Source organism: Cyprinodon tularosa, unplaced genomic scaffold (genome assembly GCF_016077235.1).
Source record: "Cyprinodon tularosa strain WSP-4 unplaced genomic scaffold, ASM1607723v1 ctg183, whole genome shotgun sequence".
Lineage (NCBI taxonomy): Eukaryota > Metazoa > Chordata > Actinopteri > Cyprinodontiformes > Cyprinodontidae > Cyprinodon > Cyprinodon tularosa.
In genome coordinates this window covers 520,932-534,891 of record NW_024038631.1, presented here as the reverse complement: position 1 = coordinate 534,891, position 13,960 = coordinate 520,932, and the positions used below count along the sequence as shown (strand labels likewise).

Below are 13,960 nucleotides of genomic sequence, written 5' to 3'. Positions count from 1 at the left end.
TATGGAAACCCTGTATATGGAATGGCTAACAGAGGGAAGCATTTTTTTTCCTCTGAATAAAAATCTTTAAACATGATGACTTGGCCCAACTGGGTCATGAAGGCAATAAAGCAAACATTCCTCCCCAAAACAAGATTGATTAAGGTTAAAAAAGTTTACCATTAGGCTTTTAAAGCTAAAGTGCTTGTTTATACAAGCTATTTAGTTGTAATAAAAAACAGGATTCTGTGCGTCTACTTTAGAAAATATAAGAAATTTGTAGATTTTTTGTCAGTGTTCAGAAAGCCTCTTACATTCAGCTAAAACTGATTGACTATTTCATTCATAGTCACTTTAAGCTGCTTGTCCAACCCATAATTTATTTACCTGCATTTAACTTACATAACAATAAAAAATAGTTTGCTTGTACAAACTTCAGGTTAAAATCAGTATTCGTTTTACATATTTTTGTATTATTGTAAACATTTATCGGATTTTCTTAGATCCACTAATTAAATTTTAGTTAAAGACAAACTTCAGGTTTACCAAAGAAGGTTCCAATCAACTACTTGCAGTATACTAAAAAAAAAATCCACATAAATTAATTTTAAGTTTGAAATAACTTGGACGACCTTTAGATATAGAATATGAAACCCTCTGAGATTTTTTTGAATAACTAGTTTATTTTCCAATCAAATCAATAAAATTCATTCTGTTTTAATCTATTTAATGGCCTTTTAAGTCATTGAATCTTTAGAGACCTTAAGCTTGCAATAACAGTAAAAAATATAAAACAAACATAGCAAAGATGGAAATACAAAAAATGTATAACATGACCATACGCATAACAAAAGAACACACAAAACACAGACCAACTTTTTATAATCTAATAAAATATCCCCAAAAAAGTTTTTTTTTTTCATGCAAAAGATCAGATTTTCAACAATAGCATATTATTAAGTGTAAGCCACTGGTGACTCACCACTCACCAGTTAAGTGCACAAGTCAATGCTAACATTGGAGGAAGATAATAGTCGGAAGAAAGGGTTGAGGAGGAGTGAGGTGGGGGGTGTCAGCTGATCGAATCTTCTCATTAACTTTCCCCAGGCCTGTAGAGAAGCAGAAAGGGAGGAGGGAGCAGAGGGAGGACAGGTTTAATGAAGACTCCTGCAGCGAAGGTTCTTCTTGCCTAAGATGCAGCTTTGTGAATAAGCCAGCCAGACAGATGGGCTGAAGAATTGATCAGTGGAATCGCTCCACAGAGACACAGGCACAGCCTCAACGACTGGGTTTAGTTGAGGCATAGTGCACAATCAAGGATATCAAAGAGAATGACATGTCTGTGGAATTTACCACAGGTGGGTGAAAACTCCTCCTACAGAAAGAACAACACTCAGGATTTCACAATCTGAGTTTCATTCGATCCGACAACAAGGAGGAGCTTCAAGCATAAGAACTAAGTAATTCATGCTCATTACTTCTCTGACTGCACTCTAAAAATATAAGATTATTCAGAAAGATCGCATTATACTTCAATGGATATTCCAAGCATGGCAACAGTCACCAGCGGAGGTCTTTTCTAGAAATACACCGTCACATCTGCTGGCCAATATTTTGGGTCTATTTGTTTTTTTTATCTCTTTTCATTTGATGTGGAATCAGCATAGATCTATACAGGGATATCCTGATCCAATAATTATATCTGAAAAGGGTCCAACATTAGCTAAAAAAAATAATATTGGATTATATCTGCCTGTCTCTAAAATCTCTTCAATTGGCAAACTAATAAAAACTCTCTGTTCCTGTTTGAGTTTTTTAACTCACTGGTTATTATCACATGGGTGAGTTGTCTTCATACCTATTGTTGTTGACTTTTGTCCTCCGTTTTAATAATATCACTTTATCAAGCCTTTCCTATTATTCTACAGTATAATACTAGAAACAAAGCGTGATGCTTTTATTGCCAATATTGTATCGGGTCCATATCGTATTGACCCAAACCTGCAATATTGGTTTTGTATCAAAAAGGAAAAAGTTGTACCTGGACAGCCTTAGCAAATACAAGCAGGCATTTGCTGATTTATTAAATTCAGCATTCATGCCTGGAGATCATTAAAACATTAACCTTCCCTCAATCTGCTAATGTTAATGTTGTGTTAAAATAGTTTTTTTTTTTTTCAAATATGAATTCAATTGAGACTTGTGTAACATCATTACCCGTTATTGGTTTATTTCTATCATTTAAACTACGGAAGAAATAGCGAATTCAAGAATTGCTCTCTGCAAAAAAAAAAAAAAAAAGAAAAAAAAAGACATTCTTAAAAAATGTGTATAGGTTGATATCTTGCTCTTTCACTCACTTTCAACTTCATTAATTGAGGCTCAGAGATACAACCCTATTGTTTTCAGGACAATAGATTAGAAACTTCAGCATCAATTCAAGAAGTAAAACTGCTTTTTTATACACAACATATTTCAGGTAATTTTGATACTTGTGACTTATAAAAGGTCATTAATTGAATTATGGTATAAGATGTTTCTTTCTTTCTCGTTCTTTTAAAACATTAATCATTCATCCAGCTTCCTTAAAAAACAGAAACTCGTATCAGAACAATGTAAATGCAGACTTTTTTTAAATGCAGGAATCTACAATATGAGTCATAATGCTAAGTTTTCCAGCAGCCAGCCATTCAGACCACTCAAAGATGGCCAACAAAAAATGGCAAATGCTCAAGAGGCCTATTAAGAAACAACAAAAAATCACATGTTTCTCATGAGTCTCCAGCTATCTTAGGGATTGTAAGGTTTTATATTGTGTTCAAACTTTTTGCACACAGAAGAGAATTTTCTACATATTCACAAAAGCAAATATTTGCTTTTAAATGTTTCAGATATAACTCAAGACAGAACACTTTCCTCATTTTGTAAAAACACCAAGTAACCACCGGGACTTTCAGTGAAAAAATAATGAAGTTAGAGAAACCTCTCTGTTGTCACGCGTTTCTGCTTTGTTTGCTTCTCAGAGTTGTTTCAGTTGAAATGCAATTTTGTCACAACTAGAAATATGCAAGTAAACCCAGATTTGTCTTCTTTCAAATGACTCAGACTTTAGTATCATCAGTTGTGAACCTGTTTTCTCTTCCATTTGATAGAATATGCATATTTATTTATTTGGAGTTTGATTCATCCAGCTTAGACTCAGAAAGAGCAACACCAGACAACAGGCTGCTCATATTTCTCTGGCTCATGCTTCTGATCCATCATTTTACATTTTACACTGATGGTGTTTACACAGAATCTGTTTTAGAAAAAAAATGAATAAACAAGCTCTCACTACAAAACCTGGCTGACAAATGAGGCTGCTTCTGTTGTTCTTCAAAATGACCATGATTATTCTCATACTTATACAGAGCAATTTGTTGAATATGATGAAACTAAAAGCTCTAATGTCTCAACAATTTCCAGCTTTCATTTTTTCCCCCAGCGCTGAATGCCCTTCACATTTCTTTGAAAGAGTTTTGTTCATTTTTTTCTCACTTTAAATAATAATAAAAAAGACTTGTTCCTTTTTTCTGGCAAAGTGATTATATTATCAAATGTCTGCTGGTTTCAAACCTAAATTCTTGAGGATCAATTTCATCATGGGGTAGCTGTTAAAGGCGCAGAACCCGCCTTTAACAGCTACCCCATGCAACTTTTAAATCAAGACTTTCTCCACTTGTCAATCATTCTGGTGATATGTTTACGTAAGGCCGCCGTACGTGCTCGTCGCCATTTTAACAGACTGGGGGTGAGTCTGACGTAGTGGAAAAATTGCAAATCTTCTTTTGTAAGGTACAGTAAGCTTGTATTAGCGATGCAAACAGCAACTTTTAAACAGAGCATACAGGAGGAGAAATGAGCTCATGCAAGGTCTCATGCACACGGTTAATAGGCGTTCCCTCTCAGGAGAGGGTATAGATTATGCAGATGCACTTTTTTTTTTTGTAAGTAGAGAGGATGGCCTTTTTCAAAAATTCATGAAAATCCTCCACTATACCTTTACTGTAAATAATGACAAAGTCATTATAGTAGGGGATTTTAACATCCATGCTGACATTGAATGTAATGGCTTAAATGCAGCCTATAATTCTATCTTAGACTTGATTGACTTTGTTTAAGTCCCATGCATTCTCCTCTTTATAGTTTGAACTTACTGGCATATGTCATTGATTGTTAAGAAAAAACTGTATTTCCTCAAGGCCATATCTCACCACCTTTTTGTAACCTTCAAGATTACTTTAGCACAGTTCTACCCCCCACAAGTGAAGATTTCACTTTAGCAAATCATTATTCTAAATATGTTCTATTTTTTTATTACATCTGCATCACAGGACATTAATTTAGAGGGCAGCCATTAAAGTTATCCCCTTTACAAATTGATGATTTTGTTGACGGGATGATTCCTTTTCTGCATCTTGCTTTAGACAAGATAACCCCTTTAAAAAATGTATGGAAAGCTGGCTTCCCGGTCTAATTCAGAGTTGTGTACTTTGAACAATATTTCAAGTAAACTTGAGAGAAAATGGTGCTTTATTTCAGGGTTTCTTAATCCTGGTCCTCAGGGCCTACCGTCCATGTTTAAGATGTCTCTTTACTCAAGCGCACTTGATTCAAATAACTGTATTACCTCCGCAGCAGCCTTCAAATGATGCCTGTTGATCATCTTTTTAAACAGGTCATGCAGGGCAAAACCTATAGATGTAGGACAATGGGTCCTGAGAACCAGGATAAATAAACTCTGCTCTACACAACCACAGGAATCCCACTTAATCTGAAAAAACAGTCTACTGCTGTAAAAATTACCCTTCAGAAAACAAGAGCAGCATATTTCTCTGTATTAATAGAGGCCAATAAGCATAATCCTCGATTTATTTTAATACAAACTCACCCCGAGTAACAGCTCTATCAAACCATCCACCCCCTGCTCTTAGCAGTAATGATTTTATGGGTTTCTTTATAAATATGATTGATTCTATTAAAAATAAGAACATTGGAACCCCTCTCTAAATATGATTGGTTTATTTCTGGAAATTAACGTAGCATCTGAGATAACTATAGAACCTGAACAGTATTTGGACTGTTCTGATGTTGTTGAGCTTCTAGAGTTAGCAAAATCATTATCCTCATCTAACCCTTAAACTTTTGTGTTGTGTTAGTTCCAGTTCCGAAAATGATGATAAATTTATACAAAGAATACATTCCTCTGTGGCTTTACAAACTAATTCTGTACTGGATCCTAAAAAAAAGGTGACAAAAATGTGACTAAAAAACTGATTAAAAACTTCAAAAAACTTGGATTGACTGGCAAAAAAATGCATAATGCATCAATTAGTCATACAATGCTAAGACTAATTTCATAATATAGAAAAAACAAAGTGCTCAAAATTAGCATTCCATCATAGAGATTATATTACAGATTGTGTCTTCCATGCTACAAAACGACTGCAAACTGTTGACACGTCCCACTGACATTTGTCAAAGGATCGGAACTGACCCAGCAAACAAAGTGCATCGAGCACGCCGCGCTCCTGTTAGATCTGTGCTCCCCTGAGGGCTCAGACACCTTCAATGATTCAGTCTAACACAGTCACCATGGTTACCATGACCTGACACCGCCGGCAGTGGCAAACAGACAGACCACACTTGAACATTTGAGATGACACAGCGATTGTCACAAAAGAAAGATCCCCATCCAGGATGCTGGAATCATTGAACACCGATGCTTTTACAGAAAGTAAACAAGCTGATGGACAAATACGACCGGGGAGCCACCGAGGCGTCCATCTCCAGCTGGGGTATCGTGGAACGTCAATTAGCTCTGCGATGACAACACACTACCTTCATACTGGAAATGTCACATCCTCGTGAGGAGAATGGAGAAAGGGGTCGGCTTTTGTTTGTTCTTCCTGCAGCAACATCTTCTCTCTTCCTTACCCCAAGCTATTTCTTTATATTTTCTGCTGCTCCCTGGAGCAGGTTTCAGTTATGCGGTTTACTCAGTGATAAATGGCTCAATTTCAGGTTGAGTGTTTGAGATTTTTTTTTTCCCCTTCAGAGCTACAATAGATTGCAATCTGTGCAATTGTGAAGAAACAAGATTGATCTCTAACTGAAACTATACTTTCTTGTCGTATTTTTTGTGCACACTGTGTGCTTGGTTACATGTGGTGGCTCCTAAAATTTTGATTTGGAAGATCATTTAAAACGTTCTCCCCAAATTATAGTTTTGGGTGAGCCTGGTTGTATGACCTCAGAGTGATTAACATTAACATAATGAAGTTTTATTAGTTTTTTTTTTCTTCTATAATAGATTAATTGTTATGTATTTGATACAGCACCCTTGCCTTTTTACATAGAGCACATGTTTAACCACTCATTTTAATTAGTGCAATTTGTAGGATTTTCCCCCCCCATTTTTGATGCCATTGGTGTTTTTCATGATTTATAGAACACCTGGGGCTATCTGTGAATATGCACATGTGGATAATCTATGAAAAATATTAATAACCAAAATATTATTTGGATTGCTTAAAAATCCCCCAATAATTAATCAAACGGGGGAGTAGTGAATTGGAAAATGAATCCCTTCTGCTAGAGCCAGAAAATGAAAAGACTAAAACTTTTTTAATAAGATTTCCGCTTTTGGGTAAAGAAGGACCATCACAGGTGGAGAATTCAATACATAGTCTGACTCAAATACATGTTAATGACAAAAAGGAACAGGGAGAAAAAAAATATCACACACAGCCCAAAGGTTTTCTCTGCTTCCTCTTCCAGCAGCAAAAAAGAGAGAGAAGCTGTGCACCAGCAAAAAGACAAAGGAAGGGATAATAAGCCTGATGGAATGTGAAAAGAAAAAAAAAAGCGCTGTCCAAGGTCTAAGGAGCTGAATGGTTTACATGTGAGCTGCCAGCTTCCATTTTCTTACTGTCACTGTCTGCTGGAGAGCACCAAGGTGCTTTAATGCGAGTGGGCTCTCTCCCAAAAAGAGTTGCTAAACGTCACAAAAAATCACTACGCTGCCAGAGGAAGGAAAATCAGAAAAACAAGACATCAGAACAACAAAAGCAAAGTTAGATGAATAAGGAAAAGTAGCAGAAGGTGAAAAGGGAGGAAAACTTCAAATCACCCAACACAAAACATGGATCCTTGTGTTTGGTGATTTGAATTTGCAGAGTTTAGATGCAAAGCTTGGTGCCAAAAATGGCTCTAAAGACATTTAGATATTTATTGAAAAATGTCTAAAGATAATCAAAACAAAGTTGAGGATTTTCACAACTGGATTTAACAAAATATACAATAATAATTGTGCACTAAGGAAAAAACAACAACTTTGCTTTCTGCTTATTTTTAATTGAGCATGGACAGTCGGAATTCAGCTTCTATTGGTTAACAGTAGCAGGTGAGTACCTCGACATATTTAAACAGGTTCTGGAGAATTTCAAGCTATAATTGGGTCACAGGAAGTTAAATAGTTTGTGTGTGAGCTCTCATTGACTCTCATCTCCCCTATGCTATGACTAATGTAGCCATGGAGGGTTAAGCTTGAAAAGTTTAAGCAGTGCAACCGGTTGACAGTCTTACTTTCTTTTGAATAGCGATTGGTCAAATCATTTTCAACATTCACAAAAATGTGAAAATTTCTTATTTTTAATGATCAGCCTGCACCCTGATCATCTTCCTTTCTTCTGACTGCAGATCTGTGTGGAATCATTTCTAGGTGCAATGATGAAAAAAGTAAAGGAGCAAAAGTAAAAAAAAAATATTTCCGTTTAATCTGCAAATAGATGCTTCCACTCATCTTCCCCTCAACAGCAAGCAGGGAGCGTGGGAACTGTTCTCAGAGCTGAGCGGAGGTGGTAGGCTGACCCTGACTTATCGACCGCTGTTCGCGATGCACATCTTCATGGCTAATGTGGCCAGCAGCCAAATACTGTCCATCTTAAAATAAAGCCTGCTGTATAAAACATTGAGTGGATATATTTCTGTTGCTTATAGTTTAATCAATAAAAATCAATTAAGACATAAATATTTAAACATTTTAAACCAATGACCATTTGATAAATCATGTGCTTTTTTATTTTTTTAACAAACATGACAACTACGTTTTTTTTAAACAGTTAACTTGTGTGTTTTTCTCTAGACCAGCAGTTTGAATAAATTAACAACTTTACGTTTTTCACACAAAATTGTTATTGGTTTTCCACACGCAACTTAAACTTTATGATTTCTGAAGAAAGGTTTATTATTTCAAGATGTGAGCTTTCTCCAGCTGAGCTTGTTTTAGAATCAAAACAAGTGCAAACATGTTACAAGTGCTGGCTGTCACACAAAAAAAGCAGTTGACAGCCCAAAATGTTTCCCTACCAAGAGCTGGTGTTTAGATTGCAGACGTGCATCAAACAGCTTGTTCGTGTTTTGCTTCAGTCAGTGAGAATGGACAAGAAGATGTTACACAAGGCTCCAATATTGAAGAACTCCTGTTGTTGCATCTGTGAATGACAGCAAAGCATTCAATAGGGCCTCATCTCTGAGCTGACACTGCTAATTTGAATTTCAAAACATGATGTAAAGCGGTGATTAAAAGCCAATTACAGCTTGTGTCAATGAAAAGTCAATTAAATTTCAGAGTATGTCGATGGGATTTTGCCAAGGTGATGTCAGTGGAAACAGGAGTAAGATTTGTAAGGGAAAAATGACAGGAAGCAGCTGGAAAACAAACAACTGAGCTCTGGAGGTTCTCAGGGGGGCAGCATGGAGATGTGTGAATATTGCCTGCTTAGAGTCAGGATTTCTTCTTCATCCCTATCCACTCACAAATGATAAACATTGCTCTAAGGCAGCTTTCAATTAAGAATCAAATCCACCGGAAACATCGAGTGGGAATGTTTTATGATAAAACCCAAAATAACAAAGCCACCCACCCTCTTATTCCAATGATTCGTTTATGAAGTCCTAGAGTCTCCCTCCCGGCCATGTTTCAGATGAATAAGCCTGCAATGCTTATTTATACAAAAGTAATGAAGAGAGAATGCGAAAAAAGCAAAACAGAAATAGCAAAAACTATTCATGCATGGAGCACCTGCCAAGATTTTGATATCCTGCTTGGAGCCTGCAGGAGCAGCTCTGTTTTAGCAGGGAAATGCAGCAGGATAGAGAGCAGCACCCAACGCTGCACCAGCCCCATGAGGCGAGGTAGAAGCTGAACATGGTGCTGTCATTCCCTCACACTCTAAACAAACCTTTGGATCCATGCAAATCGATATTAAATTTAACCCAAGCTGCCTCATGAATGTAATGTAATGAAGATGTAATGAAGAGGGGATTACTTTAAGAAGGTGTCAACCTGGTTTAGACCTCTGATGAGAAGATTTCCGCTGGTACTCTTTTTTTTTTTTTCTATTTGCTTTTCTTTTTGCTATTTCATATAAGACTTACACTTAGAAAACTTTACAGTCATCAACTCAACTACCAAAACCATTCTAGTTCCCTCTTGAACTATATAATTAAAATCAAGACAAGTACATTCGTATGAATAATCACCCCAGCATCAACGTCTGCCTTTAATCAAGCAAAGAATTAAGTATTTATAGAGTTTCTCTTTCAGGCTCTGATAATGACTCTGACAAAGAAAACAGGTTATTTTTAGGGAAAAAATGGAAAGCATACCCATCAGGGTCACTGAAACAGCGAAGACCAGATGGTCTTATATTCCTGCTTGTTTTCTCCATTAGCCTTTGCTCTCATGCTCAGTTAGTTTAGTTTGATTTCCAGATAGAAGATGAAGAGTTTCGAATTTTGTCAAGATAAACTCGGGGCAGTTATGGACGAAATGAGCACAGTTTAAAACTGTTACTGCTGCATATAGGTCTACAAATACAGTAATACAGAAAAGAACAAGGAAGCCCTTCCACTGACAAGCTCCACCCACATGTTGGGGTTAAAATCTTTGCTGCATGTTTCCTTTATTAAAGGTAACATATTTAAGCTTATGAAAGGGCAGATGGTACTTTTACTAACCATTTCGCCATAATCATCAGATACCAAAACCCAATATTCATATTCAAAATCTCACATAACCTTAAGAGATAGAGAGTGCAATTTTTAAAAATTTTGTCTTCAACAGATTAAAGGCCTTAGAAGCGGATATTCAGGAGAACCTGCCTAAGATGGATGTGGGGAAGGCTTTTCCCGAAGCTGAGAAACAGTTAATACAAGCAGAAAGTTACACAAACACACAGCTGATACCAAATACTTAAAGGCAATATATGCAATTATGGTGCAATTTAAATACTGAGCAAAACTTTGCCTGCTTAAGGTCAGTTAGAATTATCAAAATTATGTCTATTTGCTAAATGTCAAAAATAAAGAACTTATTTCAAATCCATTTGAATTCAAAACATTTTAAAACTGTAATTAAAAACTACATGAGCTGGGTAAAATATTTTAGGTTTCTTGTTTAATTGGCACTCGTTATAGTAGTTTGCAAATGCAGCAACAGAGCGCTGACTATGTTATCCAGACCAGGTGAAGCTAAGCCAATTGGGGAGCTCTGGATGGTGCATATTTACTTATCTATATTTTTCTTATACCGTTTTAGCTTAACTGCTCTGAGTGGAATCTTCATGTGGCATGCTTTAGAGACTGCTTGCTATAGTTCACCATTATTTAATTGCTAAATTAGTCGATGTTTATTCTAATAAGGCCAGTGGTGGGAAACAAAAGGATCCTAATTAAAATAACATCTCTGTTGGATAATGTCTCCCTCCCCATTCATTAAGCCGTTTCTGAAATGGAAAGTTCCTTCAGTGACAGACTGCTGCACCCTGAATGCACCAGGAAGTGTTATCACAGATCCTTCCTCCCAGCAGCTAAAAGAGTCTACAACCATCACTGTTCCCAACAACCTCAATAAGTCGTTACATTCATGCTGATTTTTGCAGTTTCTGTCTTGGTCACTTATATAGAATGCTGCTGTCATTTTTGCACATCTCTGGTGTTGCTGCTATTTTTTCACGTCCTTTACTGTAAAAATGTCCACAGCTGTATATTGAACATTTATTCGTTCCAGAATCACAGTATTTTATTGATTTTCTTAACTCTGTCACTTATTCTGTTATTTTTTATACAATTTGAGGTCCACCTTTTTGGGACCACTTTTGTTATAATCTTTTGTTGCTGTAACACACCCATTTCCCCATAATGGGACAATATACAATTTGTATTCTATTCCATTCTATTCTAATAATCCCTTATTGAAGATTAATCCAATAGATTGTTTCAGCCCTGTACTGAAATATTGCCTACAGAACGGTAATCATTTTTAATGGCATAGATTTAACTCTATGCTGGGCTAAATATTATTCCCAAGTTGTTTAACTAAAAAAGTAAAAATAAACTTAATTTTGAAATTGAACATATGGGTCACTATCAAGCCCGATCCTATTTATCTGTTTATATAAAGGCTTTATCTTAAGTTGACTAGTGCTGTCTGAGTTTGTTATTGGTGATCTGTTCATCTTCTGTTTTTTCAAAGTTATTATTTTAGCAAAAACATGTGTTTCTCAAGGCGTATTAACTTCTTTTGACATTGGAGATGTTAGAGACACCAATCTAAACCCCAGTGAAAATATCCATCCTGTATGGTGAACCTCCCTCACACCCAACTCTATTAACAATCACCGTATTACAAAGCACAGTCCTTTAATCTAATCTAATTACTTCATTGTATCCTTGTCTACTGTACTGTTGATCCTCTGCATGTTTTTAGTTCATAATAGCTGACAGATATAATAAATTACCTCTAAATAGTGTCCTATATTTCTGCTTTATTCCAACAGATGCTGTTTTATTGAAAACATCCTGAACCTGAAAGTGATTAAACACTTCAATCTCATAAGAGCGCACACTAGGAAAATTCAAAAATCTATTAATTCATAACTGATGCTTTGCATTTGAAGAACTTTTGACAGTTTTAGCTGTCACCTTGGGTAAAAGTGATTAATTCTTATCATTTCTGCTCAGCAAGAACAGCTGTTAAACTTGCCCAGGATGTGAAATGCAGCTTAAAGACTTTTTTTTTTGCAGTAAAACGCAGGAGGATGATCTACTTAATTTAAATCTTTAACAATGGAGGATGCGCCGTTTATGTGTTGGAGACATATCCATGGAAGAAAAGCAGAGAGTATTTGAAGGAAAACCAAGGGTTTAAACTAACTACAAAAACTAATCAGCCTGTTTTAGGGATTTCTTTAACCTTATCTGGAATGACCATGTATTTGATAACTAGGAGTCTTAATGACCATGGTGTAAGGTTGACAAATACAACAACAAAAGAACAATTTTAGAAGAAAACGAAATAAAAAAAAACATTGGAAGCTTCTAAAACACGATTGTAGTTTTGAAAAATATGAACTCTTTACAATAGATTTAGGACAGTTTAAGTAAAAAAAAAAAAACATCACAAAGAAAATGGAAAACTAAGAATATTGTTGTTTTGAGATGGATTCAAGAAGAAGCTTCTGCTGAAAATTAAACACACTTCATTACAAACTCCTCAAGAAGAGGTGGCATCTCAGTTTGTGGGTTTGGAGAAACATATTGAGCAGCAACCCAGTCTCATGGGAAAATGTACCCCCACTACGTTGGTCCACACTGCAAAACGTAGTGGAGGTACATTAATGGCCATTTTTTTGTGGTACTGTTACGTTTCTTCTACCTGTACGCTTTCTATTGTTTTACGTCCTAGTCACGTGACTTTCAAGATTCCAGCTGGGAGAAGAAAAAAATATATATAGATGGCCGACATTCGCTCATTTTTTGTGGAAAGATTAATAACTTGAGTTTGTTTTTGCATTAAAATGAGTTTTGATTACATTTCTAGTGAGAAATGTATAGTTTGTTGCCAGAATATTTACTCAGGGAATGTACATATTCACTTGCTTGTTCGTTTCTTGCAAAGATTTTTCAAGATAATGTGAAACTGTAACATTTTGGCATAAACATGGCTGAGATTTCTCTAACTTTTAGTGGGAAAATCAATAATTTCAATCAGTTTCTGCATTTAAATGGGTTTTTGATTACATTTATAGCGAGAAGTGTAGGGTTTATTTACATAATATTTACTTAGTGAACATACATAATCACCCGCTTGCTAGTTTTTGCTACGTTTTTCGGATCTCGTCAGGATTATGTGAATTTGCAACGTTTAGGCTGCTACCCAGCCTAGCATTTAGCTGCCGCCCCGATTCAACATTGAATTCTTTGTGATTTAACTCCATCTGACGGATCAAACCCTCGCCACTGCGTGCGTTGCGTCTGAGGTTGATTTTCAGATCAATGCATTACGTCGTGGCATACGGGAGAAACTAATTAAACTAGTTAAAAAAAGGATCATGGGTTAAGATCGGATGTGTTTTATTTGGAAATCTACCGGATCCTTTGTGCATTTCACTTCCTGTTTGGTGCGATCTCATTGATGGGTTTTGACCAGATTTTGACCAAAGAGGAACTAAAAAAAAAATAAAAAAACAATTTAAATACACAACCAGCATATCTGGAATCAATGACAGAGAGCATACATAATCACCCGCTTGCTAGTTTTTGCTACGGTTTTTCGGATCTCGTCAGGATTATGTGAAATTGCAACGTTTTGGCTGCTACCCATCGCCTAGCATTTAGCTGCCGCCCCGATTCAACATTGAATTCTTTGTGATTTAACTCCATCTGACGGATCAAACCCTCGCCACTGCGTGCGTTGCGCCTGAGGTGGATTTTCAGATCAATGCATTACGTGGTGGCATACGGGAGAAACTAATTAAACTAGTTTAAAAAAAGGATCATGGGTTAAGATCGGATGTGTTTTATTTGGAAATCTACAGGATCCTTTGTGCATTTCACTTCCTGTTTGGTGCGATCTCATTGATGGGTTTTGATCAGA

General features: G+C 36.2%; 1 protein-coding gene across 6 annotated transcripts in view; it reads right to left on the bottom strand.

The window, feature by feature from the left end:
* Positions 1 to 13,960, bottom strand: part of sema6e (sema domain, transmembrane domain (TM), and cytoplasmic domain, (semaphorin) 6E) — a 200,590-nt gene that overhangs the window by 142,628 nt on the left and 44,002 nt on the right. For 3 of the 6 annotated variants that reach the window (XM_038282460.1, XM_038282466.1, XM_038282467.1), the window contains exon 3: positions 969 to 1,088. The exons of 1 other annotated variant lie outside the window; for it this stretch is intronic. The gene's annotated coding sequence lies outside the window, so the exon portion shown is untranslated. Of the gene's footprint in view, positions 1 to 961; positions 1,089 to 8,388; positions 8,514 to 13,960 lie in introns of all 6 variants that reach the window. 2 more of the 6 variants (XM_038282462.1, XM_038282461.1) reach the window with 2 other exon arrangements.